This window comes from Colias eurytheme, chromosome 23 (assembly GCF_061535395.1).
Source record: "Colias eurytheme isolate Ceu_HAF_F1 chromosome 23, ilColEury1 Martin Lab GWU primary, whole genome shotgun sequence".
Taxonomy (NCBI): domain Eukaryota; kingdom Metazoa; phylum Arthropoda; class Insecta; order Lepidoptera; family Pieridae; genus Colias; species Colias eurytheme.
In genome coordinates, this window is record NC_143002.1 from 2,555,090 (window position 1) to 2,565,732 (window position 10,643).

Here is a 10,643-nt window from a genome sequence, read left to right on the forward strand (position 1 = left end):
TTAAATAAAATATTGTTGCACTGATTTTCAGAGGAGACCACGTGACCTGTACAGATGCTATTTACTGTGTTAACAGTTTCATAGCCTTATGTACCAACGAGAACTGTGTGCTTGATGTAGTTATATAAATATTTTTTACTGTTTTTTGCTTGGATTACAATCTCATTTTAGCTTCACAGCTTATTGATGTAGATGTCACTTACCATCAGCTAACGTTCCTTCTCCTTTAGTGACATTGGAGCTTATTTCAACATGAGTTGGCACATATTTTGGGCGTCAGCGTTTACTATTCGAAGCGGTTTGGCTGTATTTAGGGTATCCTTACGACATGTGTCGAACCCAACCCTTAATATTGTTAGCAAAACTAAACGTGTTGTCATCATACATATTGCAATTTGCAAGTTAAACACTATTGTAAGGGTTTTCTTATGGTTTTCTTTATCCTAAAATTATAGCTTTAAACAATGTGCGTTTCATTGCAAATTCATCTTTATCATTCAATTCATTTCATTAGGTACAAGAACAGTTCGATTTTAGATAAAGCATTAATTTATCCATGTAAAATTTGAAACTTTTATTTTTGATTTAAACATTTGAAAACGGCGTAAAGCAATCCTAAGTACAATAAATAAAGGATCCTATACACATATCGATAGTATTAACATTATCTTTCGGCACTAAAGGGAAAATAAATCCAGAGATACAGTTCAAACAATTGGTAAGCAAATATTTGTTTGATCTCGGGTTTGTGCGCTGTGATAGCCTTTGAGGGCTTATTCGCTTTGATACTAACCTGGGTGTCAGGATAGACGTTGAAGATAAAAGATTCTGTTTTTGTGGTGATAGGTTAGGATAGTAGTAAGCATTATATCTCCTTTTGTGGCTAGTACAGGAATTAGCTACTTTATCCTATCGATGTGAATTATGTAATTTTGATAATTTCACTCTTGAGATAATTTTTCTTTCTGTTTTAATATTTAAAGGCGCTGAATAGCTCTAGGCTTGATTAGGTTTTCAATACAATACTTCAATACAGAGTATGTTTATATTTACTTGTTATTTCATCAAATGTAATTATACCTAGACGCAGTTTATTATTAAAACACATAGGTACCTACCTACAAACATCCCGTTTTTTATTTTTACATTTTAGCAAATAAAGGTGAAAAGGTTTTTGATATCATTGTTTTTGTAAATAATTATAATTTCAAAGGCTGGCAAGTGGCAACCAGTATTGATGTTTATCAGATAACGTATCATTATTTCGAGCAAATATTCTTATCTGGCATTGTGAGTGACACGTAATTTTACCTTTGTTTACGTTCTTTATGATTTGTTTTGTGGGTTTGTCCGTGTGTTTTTAATTGGGGTATAAAGTGTTGGATCACAATGCATAAATTTAAACAGCATAGGTAGGTACTGTACTTACTTAAGTTCACTTACTGAAATAAAGATGTTTATTTCATAACATTATTTTTCGAATTAAATTTTAACATTGAATCCTAAGCTTTCACTCGCGATAAAGGTAAAAATGATAAATAATATTCAAATTGATTGCTTCGACTCAAATTAAATCATAAAACAATCTTAACGATATGTAGGTTTGGTACAGTAGATACCTATCTACAGATTGAAATAAATTATATATAACATCCCTAAAAAGGCTCATTGATATTCCTATACCAAAATAGAAGTAATATAAACTACTAACAACTCTCGATAAAGGGACTCCCTTCGGAGTTTATAAAGAGTAGAACAAATTAGATTATTGAGATGGATCGTGAGTGGCCTAGTTGATCAATGGCAAAAATAGGGATTTAAATCGTAATTCTTATCTATTCTTTGATTTTGTGATAGGTACCGTTATAATTGGACTGGATTAAAAATTTAGCCAATGGAACCCAGGTTCAAAGGTATCAAGATCGGTTCAAAATGGTCACTAAACCTAGTTATTCCTGTTTTTATGTTTGTATCTAATTTTATAGACAAAAATATATTGTAGCTCGATAAAAATAACTGAATCCAAAATTTTGATTGTTATCACACATAAAAAATCATCATTGAGAATTGAGATACCTAACTTATTCGACAGAATTGTAGGAAAACCAGGCACATAAAATTGCATTGTTTGAACAATATCATATTTTGCCGGTTTTCTTTGATCATAAAATAATAAACCCCAGTGTTTCACTGTAAACGCAAATCTAAAAATATCGCTAAATAATATCCATCAGACATCAACCATTTCCAAACAAAGACTGTCAAATAAAATAACCCTCCTCCTCGCAGTCAGGTAAACATCGTTCCAAACAATCCCAAATGCAATTCGCAATTCGTACAATCCATCATTATGATAATCATTAAACTTTTATCTCTTACAGACAATACAGTAACGACGCAATCAAAAACACATTGAATACCTGGTGTAAGTTAGGTCACAAGGCCGATTTATATATAAACTTCTGTACGGAATATATAATAGGTATATATACCTAATCATTATATTATGATACATCTAAAAAAATACAGTTAGGTAGGTACTTGTTTGATTTCAAACTTTATTTCATATTTATAAGCTGAACTCTTTTTATATAAAGGTCATAGGAGGTAACGTTTATGATTTTATATATTTTGTACGTAGGTATAGTTTCCCGCTGACATTTTAACATTTATTACGTAGACGATATACCTACCTATTGAAAATGGGGTAGATTTGAGAACAAACCCAAATCCCACATAACAATTTATAAAAAAAAAAAAGTAAAAAGTTGTTCACAACTAATAACGCAAAATGCTGTGAATGTGGTTAACCGGTGACATGACGACTGTCATTTCCCTTGTAATAAACCAAAAACGTATTTAAATAGAGCTCTATCTAATAATTGCTGCATTAGCTTTTTAACACGCTTTTATTAGCTTCACCCGTGTATTTGTATCTATTTAACAGACTCTAAAGATTCGATTTTGACCCACTTTAAAAGGACAGATTAATTCGAAGGATCGAAGAAGGAAAAATCAAAAAACACCAAGGATCGGTAAACATCAGGTACAGTAAGATTCACGAAAGATGACCACGGCGCAGAAGGCATATTTTAGGTCCCCTATGGATGTGCGAGGTGAGGCGCGGGCAGATTTAATTTTAAATAAATAAAAAATAAATTATTTAACCAACATTAAAATATTATTTTGTCTTAAGTCTTTTCTTCATGAGTGAACGTGCGCAGACGGCCGCCAGTTATGGTCATCTTTCGTGAATCGTACTGTAATTGCTTAGTTACATGTCTTTAAGCGTGTTTTTTTTTTTATTTAAGTAACTACCTAATAATTATTATGTAGGTAGGTAAGTATATAATGTTAGACTTGTCAAATTAGCTTTTGGTAAGCGAGTCAACTGCAAATACCCACGAAGGCATCTATCTGCAGATGCGTGTACTTTTTTAGATAAGGTATAAGAAAAAAAAATATAAAGGCACCTAGGTTATAACTTATAATATAAAACCTTTATTTTTTTTTTGCTATATATTTTTTACCCATTGACGTCGTTGATACACATTAAGTCTACTCATGGTCTACTCGTCATAAATAGGATGGAGGCAAGATAATGATGGAATTTATATGCCTATTATAGGTAACTAGATACTATCTACCTATATTATTGTTTACATTTTAATTACCTACCTATTATTGTTTACATTTTTGACTTTGTAGGTAGATCAATACTACACGTTCGCATACTTGCTCTTCTCTGTAGAATCTGCATTCTTAACCGATGGTAAAAGTATTTTGACTAGGTACCTATTTAAAACACTTTCAAGACAATTTTTTTAGTTCTTCTTTAATCCAAGCCTACCTAAGCCTCGGTTGAACATATAACTATCGAAATATGAATAATTTTATAAACATAAGAAGCCCGTACATATAACTAGCCGAATGTCTTGGCTCCGCCCAGACTGACCCGGGAAAAAATATAGCCTTATCTTAAGTACCTAGTTGGTTAAACGGTAATATCAGTAATTTCATACCTAATTTATAAGCGAACAAATCATTCCTCTTTATAGGTACTAGGTACATAGAATCTGTTTAGTACTTAATAAATCTGACGACAAGAAAAATTTTACAACGCGGTCAAGCCGTATCAAACTTACAACAATAGACAACATATTTAAAAATACCTACCTCAATCTGGGTGTAAATAGTTGTTTTTTTGGGTTGAAAATGTAAACGCCATTTAACATTTTTAATTAGACAGACATTAATTTAACAGGCTACTAGTTTCAGAGAAGCAATAAAAGAAAAGCGCTTGGTTAATTTCAGCCAATTTTAGCCATTCGTGCAAATTTTGTTCTTTATTCAAACTGTGAAATTTTATTGAAGTATAAATGGGGTTTCTTTAGAGAACTGCCGCACGTATTATAGGTTTTTTGTGGGTGGTGGATGGGGGGAGGAGGGGGGGACCCTCCCACCAAAAGGGGAAAGTTAGGAAACCATTAGTTTTGGAGAAAAATCAATTTTCCTATACTAACCTCAAATTGTATGGAATTGGTGTAACAAAAATTTTACGATACATAAATAAAATACAAACAAGTTGTGAAAACCTACGTAGTTTTTTTATTTGAGTGGGAATCGCCCTAAAGTCGCTTCTGGCACTCGCCGGCCGCTGCCGCGGCACGCTCGCTTCGCTCGCTCGGCTCGTGCGGCAGTTCAAATGTTAACCTAATACGCTCGTCGCTTCGCTCCTCGCTACCTATTTGAATACTAAAAGTTTAATAGTTTTTTAACCTACGTAGATTTTTTTAAAGCTATTGCATAGCTTCTATCGCGGGCCTTGAGCGCGGGGACCGAATCCAGAAATTGCGTAACGAAAAACCTCACGCTCCCCACTCCGACGGGCACGGAGGTGCGGCTTGAAGGCATGCTATGCAATAGCTTTGCCGCGGCAGTCCCCGAGTGCCACACGTCTTTTTTGTTTGAGTGGGAACTGGGAATCGCCCTTTAGTCGCTTCTGGCACTCGCCGGCCGCTGCCGCGGCACGCTCGCTTCGCTCGCTCGGCTCGTGCGGCAGTTCAAGAGTAAACCTAACACGCTCGTCGCTTCGCTCCTCGCTACCTATTTGGATATTAAAAATAAAAGTTTAATAGTTACCTACCTACGTAGATTTTTTTTTGTTTGAGTAGGTATCGCCCTAAAATCGCTTTTGGCACTCGCCGGCCGCAGCGTAAAGTCACAGTACAGTGAAATGGAACGTCTTGGTCCGCATTTTTGCACAACAAAACGGATAAATGCACTTTTTTCGCACAAAAAATTATTAACTTTAAAAATTAATAACTAAAAAACTACAAGTTTCCTAACGATAATATTTTGGAATTACAATTTTACATTACCTAGCTAACTAAAAATATAAATATTTCCAACAAATTCGTGCGGCAGTTAACTAAAGCCAACCCATATAAATGTTTACAGTGATTGTCTTAAATACAGTTCCTTCGCTATCACATCATAAATATGCACCACTTGAATTAAATCGTTTATTACACTATATCGTAATTGTAGTAGGTGATATAACCACAATATATCGGTCACTCAGATCTTGTTCTTCATAGACCATATACAGAGAACGAGGCTAAACAAGTACTTACTTTAATTATGTAATAAGACAACTGTTATCATTGAGATCAATATTTACGATCGAGCCATAAACACACGACATTTTTACGAACAATCATCTTTATTTGATTAATCCTGGATAGCTTATAGCTGAAATAGCGCATACATTTTATGTCGGCACTAAATTACTAAACGTGTTTTCTAAATGTTAACGGCATTTAGTAAAAACACAAAGAAGTCGATGCGATTTCATGTTACCCCTAACAAGAGCAAGGCAAGAGTTCAATTTCCATTTTAATGGCTCACATAAAAGGCAATTACTTAAAGGTAACAATAAAACGATTGATACTTACTTGCTGAAATGCCCAACAGCAATATCGTATTACGGGGTGGAACTGAATCGCATCAAAGGGCACACAAAACAATAGTTGGGTCACAATATATCACGCACTGAGGATTATATTTTTGATAGCACACGTTTTTATAAAGGATTTAAGTTAAAAGGACACGCGGTTGGGGCAGCGCACGGACGAGCGTTATCCCCCTACGACTGTTGGAAGCGGACTGAGCGAAACGAAGGCTCGGTTTTGAGGTGAACTGAGCCAATCGCGAAGCACCCCCCCTGCCGCGCCGCCCGCCCAGGCACGCCGGCTGGGAAAAGGGACATAGATTAGATAAGTCAGCTTTACGTAGATGGGGCATTAGATAGTTTGAAGAATAGCATATGATGAAATATTTTGTTGGTTTAACGTGATTTAAATTATACATGGTTGAATCTTCCACGTTTAATTTAAGAGAATATTTCGTCATTTGTTATTATCCTATTTACAATTGTAAATATTCATAAGTGTCACATTAAAAAGAAAATTTGCAATAGTATTATGTAATATTTTTTACATGAATCAATAATTAAGAATTAAAATATTATGTTTCATATAAAAAATAACGTTTCTGTTATGACATGAAAATTAATATTCATCTTTTTCATAACCTGAAATTACAAATTTAAAATGTATATGCATCTCTCGTTAATGAAATATCTGGAATCTGAACTCGGAATGCCTATTTCACTACTTATTACCTTTATCTTCCAAGAAAGTTGTTATTGATCATGTGATTTATATTAGCCTATTATAGCCTAGTACCTAGTTACAATATTGAAATCATACCGTTCAATTACAAAATATTGATTTCCTGTCTAACCTATCTCGTACTTATACCGCAAAATGAATAAATAACTAAGACAAAAGATTCAATTTCAAAACATATCAGATCCGTTAATAACATCTCAATAAATTAAGAAATAAATAAATTTTTATAAAGACAGCTATAGATAGTTTACAAATTTGACACATCTACAAGCAATCTTATCTATGCCCTTTATCGACACCCCACTGTTTTCGATCAAGCTTGAAAGTATGTTTCATTCATGAAACAATTAGCCTAGGGCACTTCGCAAGATGGACATTTATGTGTGTTTTTATATGATTTCTCTAGATATGTGCTTACGTAACCCGCTTATAAATAACAAACTATGAAAGCATTACGTCAATACAGACGAATACGAACTTAACAAAGAATAAATAACGACAAATATTGAATATTCGGATAGATTGAGACATGTTTTGACTCTGTGAAATCAATCCAAAATAAGAATTATTTTTTCCTTTGCAGCCAATACGCTATTCAAAATCTATATTGGTTGAGTTTGTTTGGACGAGATAATCGAAGGAGCCACTTGCATCTGTTTCGAAATGAAATCTTTCGTAAAATAATTTTAAAAATCGGTAGAAATATTCTTTATGAGAGCAAGAGAAATTGCGTGGGTAAGCTTTTTTCATAATAATATTCGATATAAGTAATTTAATGTTACAATAATGTTGGATATTGTGATAGATGCTTCGCCCGTGGTACATATTTCGCAATAAAAGGTAGCCTATGTTCTGCCTCAGGGTCTAAAGATTATTTGTGCCAAATTACATCAAAATCGGTCCAGTAGTTTATGCGTGAAAACCATACATACATACACACAAACCTTTCCTCTTTATAATATTAGTATAGATAGGTAATATAAAGATCAGTGGATTAAGCAAAGCAGGGGCGGATCACAAGTAGGTATAAACAAATTTGTTCTACATTGATAACTTGATAAGTCATCAAAATCTCTAAATCTTGGCTTAAGATAAAGAAAAACTATGGAAAAGTTTCCATGGCTCAGTCAAAACAGTTTTTCCAGATAACACACTAAACAGATAAACATTTCACAACAGAACTATAAAATTTCCACGTACAATCGTAACTACAGAATCCATCGGAACTCGGACTCGTAAAATAATAAATACTTACTACCTAGTAGGTACCAAGTTAATTACTTAAGTTTAAAAAAAACTGAAATAAGACAAACTCATGAAACTATTGCATTGTCACCGATTTAAATCCGTCCATTTAATTTTTTCGTAACTAGTGTACATAAGAGTATGTTGAGTGTTTTGTGGTTTTTGACAATCATACAATTGAAGTAAAAGCGTGTTTAAACATAATTTGAGGGTGGTTATTGCCCATAAGTAAATTCGGTCGATAAAATAATACGAATTTTATGTCCCATTATGGGACTATGGGATGAATTAATAGCATAAGAATTATGCCCTTAATGTAACAAAAATAATTCAACATTTCATTATCTTATATTGTGCGAAAATGATGGTAGATTGGTCATTAACTCATTAGATATTGATGTTAGATATTATAAGCAATATAAATAAAAAAATACTGCAGTTATTGAAATCAATAAAATCTCAAAAAATCTAACTACCAACTTTGGAGCAAATACGATATAGATAAGTGTGAGGGTAATTGTGACTGACGTGATAATTCCAAGTATTTTGGAGATACGTTTGATAATTGATTCTTATTCTTGTATTAGGTAGGAATTGAGTAACGAGCGTATCATTCAAGTAAGATAACTGAAACGAAATGTGGTTTAATATCATATCTGAATAAAAACTACCTACTTACGTAAAGCAACATGTAAATAGAAATAAATTAATAATTTGTTAAAAACATTGCCTTCTTTCATTCACATTCGGGTAAGTTAAAATCCTACAAGCCTTTGCAAATAATAAAATAAATACCTAGGTTAAAATGCTAAAATAGGTAAGTACGTAATTGGTTAATAGGTAACTTTAAGCAGTTGAAATCCAACAAAATACTTGTCTTTGATAGTTTAAAAGCAGAGCTCTATCACATACTAACCTACCTACGCTTCGTATAATCAATCAATCGCTCATACAAATAAAAAAATGTAGCCTTATTCCATTCTCACGAAAGCCAGATAACTAGATATATATACCTAATATCCTCATGTAGGTAGGTACCCGGCCCGGTTATGTACATTTACAGGGATATTAATATCTTTATCTACAAACTGTATGTTTTCATTGATCAAAATATCAACGTACCTATATGTTTAATTGTTTTAGTTTTGCATATTCCGCACGATTAAACATTGAAAAACATAAATACGTAGGTAATAATATGGTAATAAACTAATTATGTAGAGTAAAGGGAAAATATAAAAGGCGACCTTATCACTTATTAGCAACTCTTCCAGGCTCCATGAGGTATAGGATAAATAAAATGCAAAGTATAAATGTATTTTAGTTTATATATTAAAAAAAATCAAGTAGTTACAACTTACAACATAGACTAGAAGGGATTACATTCATTTTACATCACACAACTAAATTAAATCGTTTTTAATTGTTCACAGTTTTCCCGCGTGTGGAAATATGAATCACTTCTCTTACAATATTATTTCTAAATACCTAAGTACTTACGATTTAGGGCTTTCAACAAAAGAGCCTTATGTCTCGATGTTTTGAGTGGATCTGGGCCTTTAGACAAACGTATGTAACGCCATGGAATAGAAACTGCTAACGCTAATTATTGACATAAGCTCATGAAATTTTGGTAATGGTTCGATCACGACCACGACTAAAGTTCCAATCTTGCCGAAATTTGTCCAAAATCTCCAACATTAAAATCTCCCGTCATTCTGGTACTCGGAAATAAAAAAAATCGAGGTCAATTAATAAAAAGAAATAGGGTTTTTTGCGATTTTCGCCGAGACGGTAAGTTTATCATACAATCACCTGAACCAAAATTGTAGATCATCTAATTATCTATAAAAAAGGTTCAAAACATTTTTTTCTAGGAGCCACCGTTTCTATGAAAAACCTGTTTGTTTATCCATTGATCTCAAAAAAATTTTTTCCAAACACCAATACGACAGGAAATTCGTAAATTTCATTTTTAATTGTGTTTTGCACAATTTAATTTAATTGCGACTGGATGAAAATTTTTTTCGTGGTCGTCGTTGTCGTTGGTAGGGTGACCGAATCCTTAGGCAAAACATCATACGCTTATGTCAATTTCTATCGATAGCGTATTCTATTCCTTGGCGTTTTGACGTTTGGCTAAAGGTGCTGGGCGATATACTCTAAAGGGCGACATTTATCAGACACTTTCGTGATTAGTCAGCTTCATTGCTTCCTGTCATAATATAAAAGACTACCTAGGATTCAAAATGGATACTACCGTAAAATAAAACAATAGAGCCTAAATTTATAGACCACTGTAACCAAATTCTTTATCGTAGATACCTAATTGATTATGTTTTCATTACTGCAGAATTTTCATTAGTTACATATTTTAAAATTACTTAGGTACCTGCACAAATGCTATAATTAATAACCCCAATGCACACTGATAAATTAAAATATCAATTTGTGTATAAATAATTAAATAAATATCATTTATTTCCATCCACAAATAGATAACAAAACAATACTCTTGAGGCCATCTATAACTCAATCACTGAACTTTAATTGAACTCGGTTCCATTGTCAAGCTCAGAGTATGCATGAACAAACATATGAACACATAATAGCTATTTAAATAAACCCCTTTCCCAGTGGGGTGCACAGAAATAGCGTTATTAGGTTTCCTAGCCTGTATCTAGGTATTTACTCGCACGATTG

The 10,643-nt window shown here is 33.1% G+C and overlaps 1 protein-coding gene across 3 annotated transcripts in view; it reads right to left on the reverse strand.

Annotated features, from left to right (window-relative positions):
* Pde6 (phosphodiesterase 6) overlaps positions 1-6,161 on the reverse strand; it is a 77,539-nt gene extending 71,378 nt beyond the window's left edge. For all 3 annotated transcript variants that reach the window (XM_090115593.1, XM_090115595.1, XM_090115596.1), the window contains exon 1: positions 5,958-6,161. The gene's annotated coding sequence lies outside the window, so the exon portion shown is untranslated. The remainder of the gene's footprint in view (positions 1-5,957) is intronic.
* Positions 6,162-10,643: the final 4,482 nt, after the last annotated feature.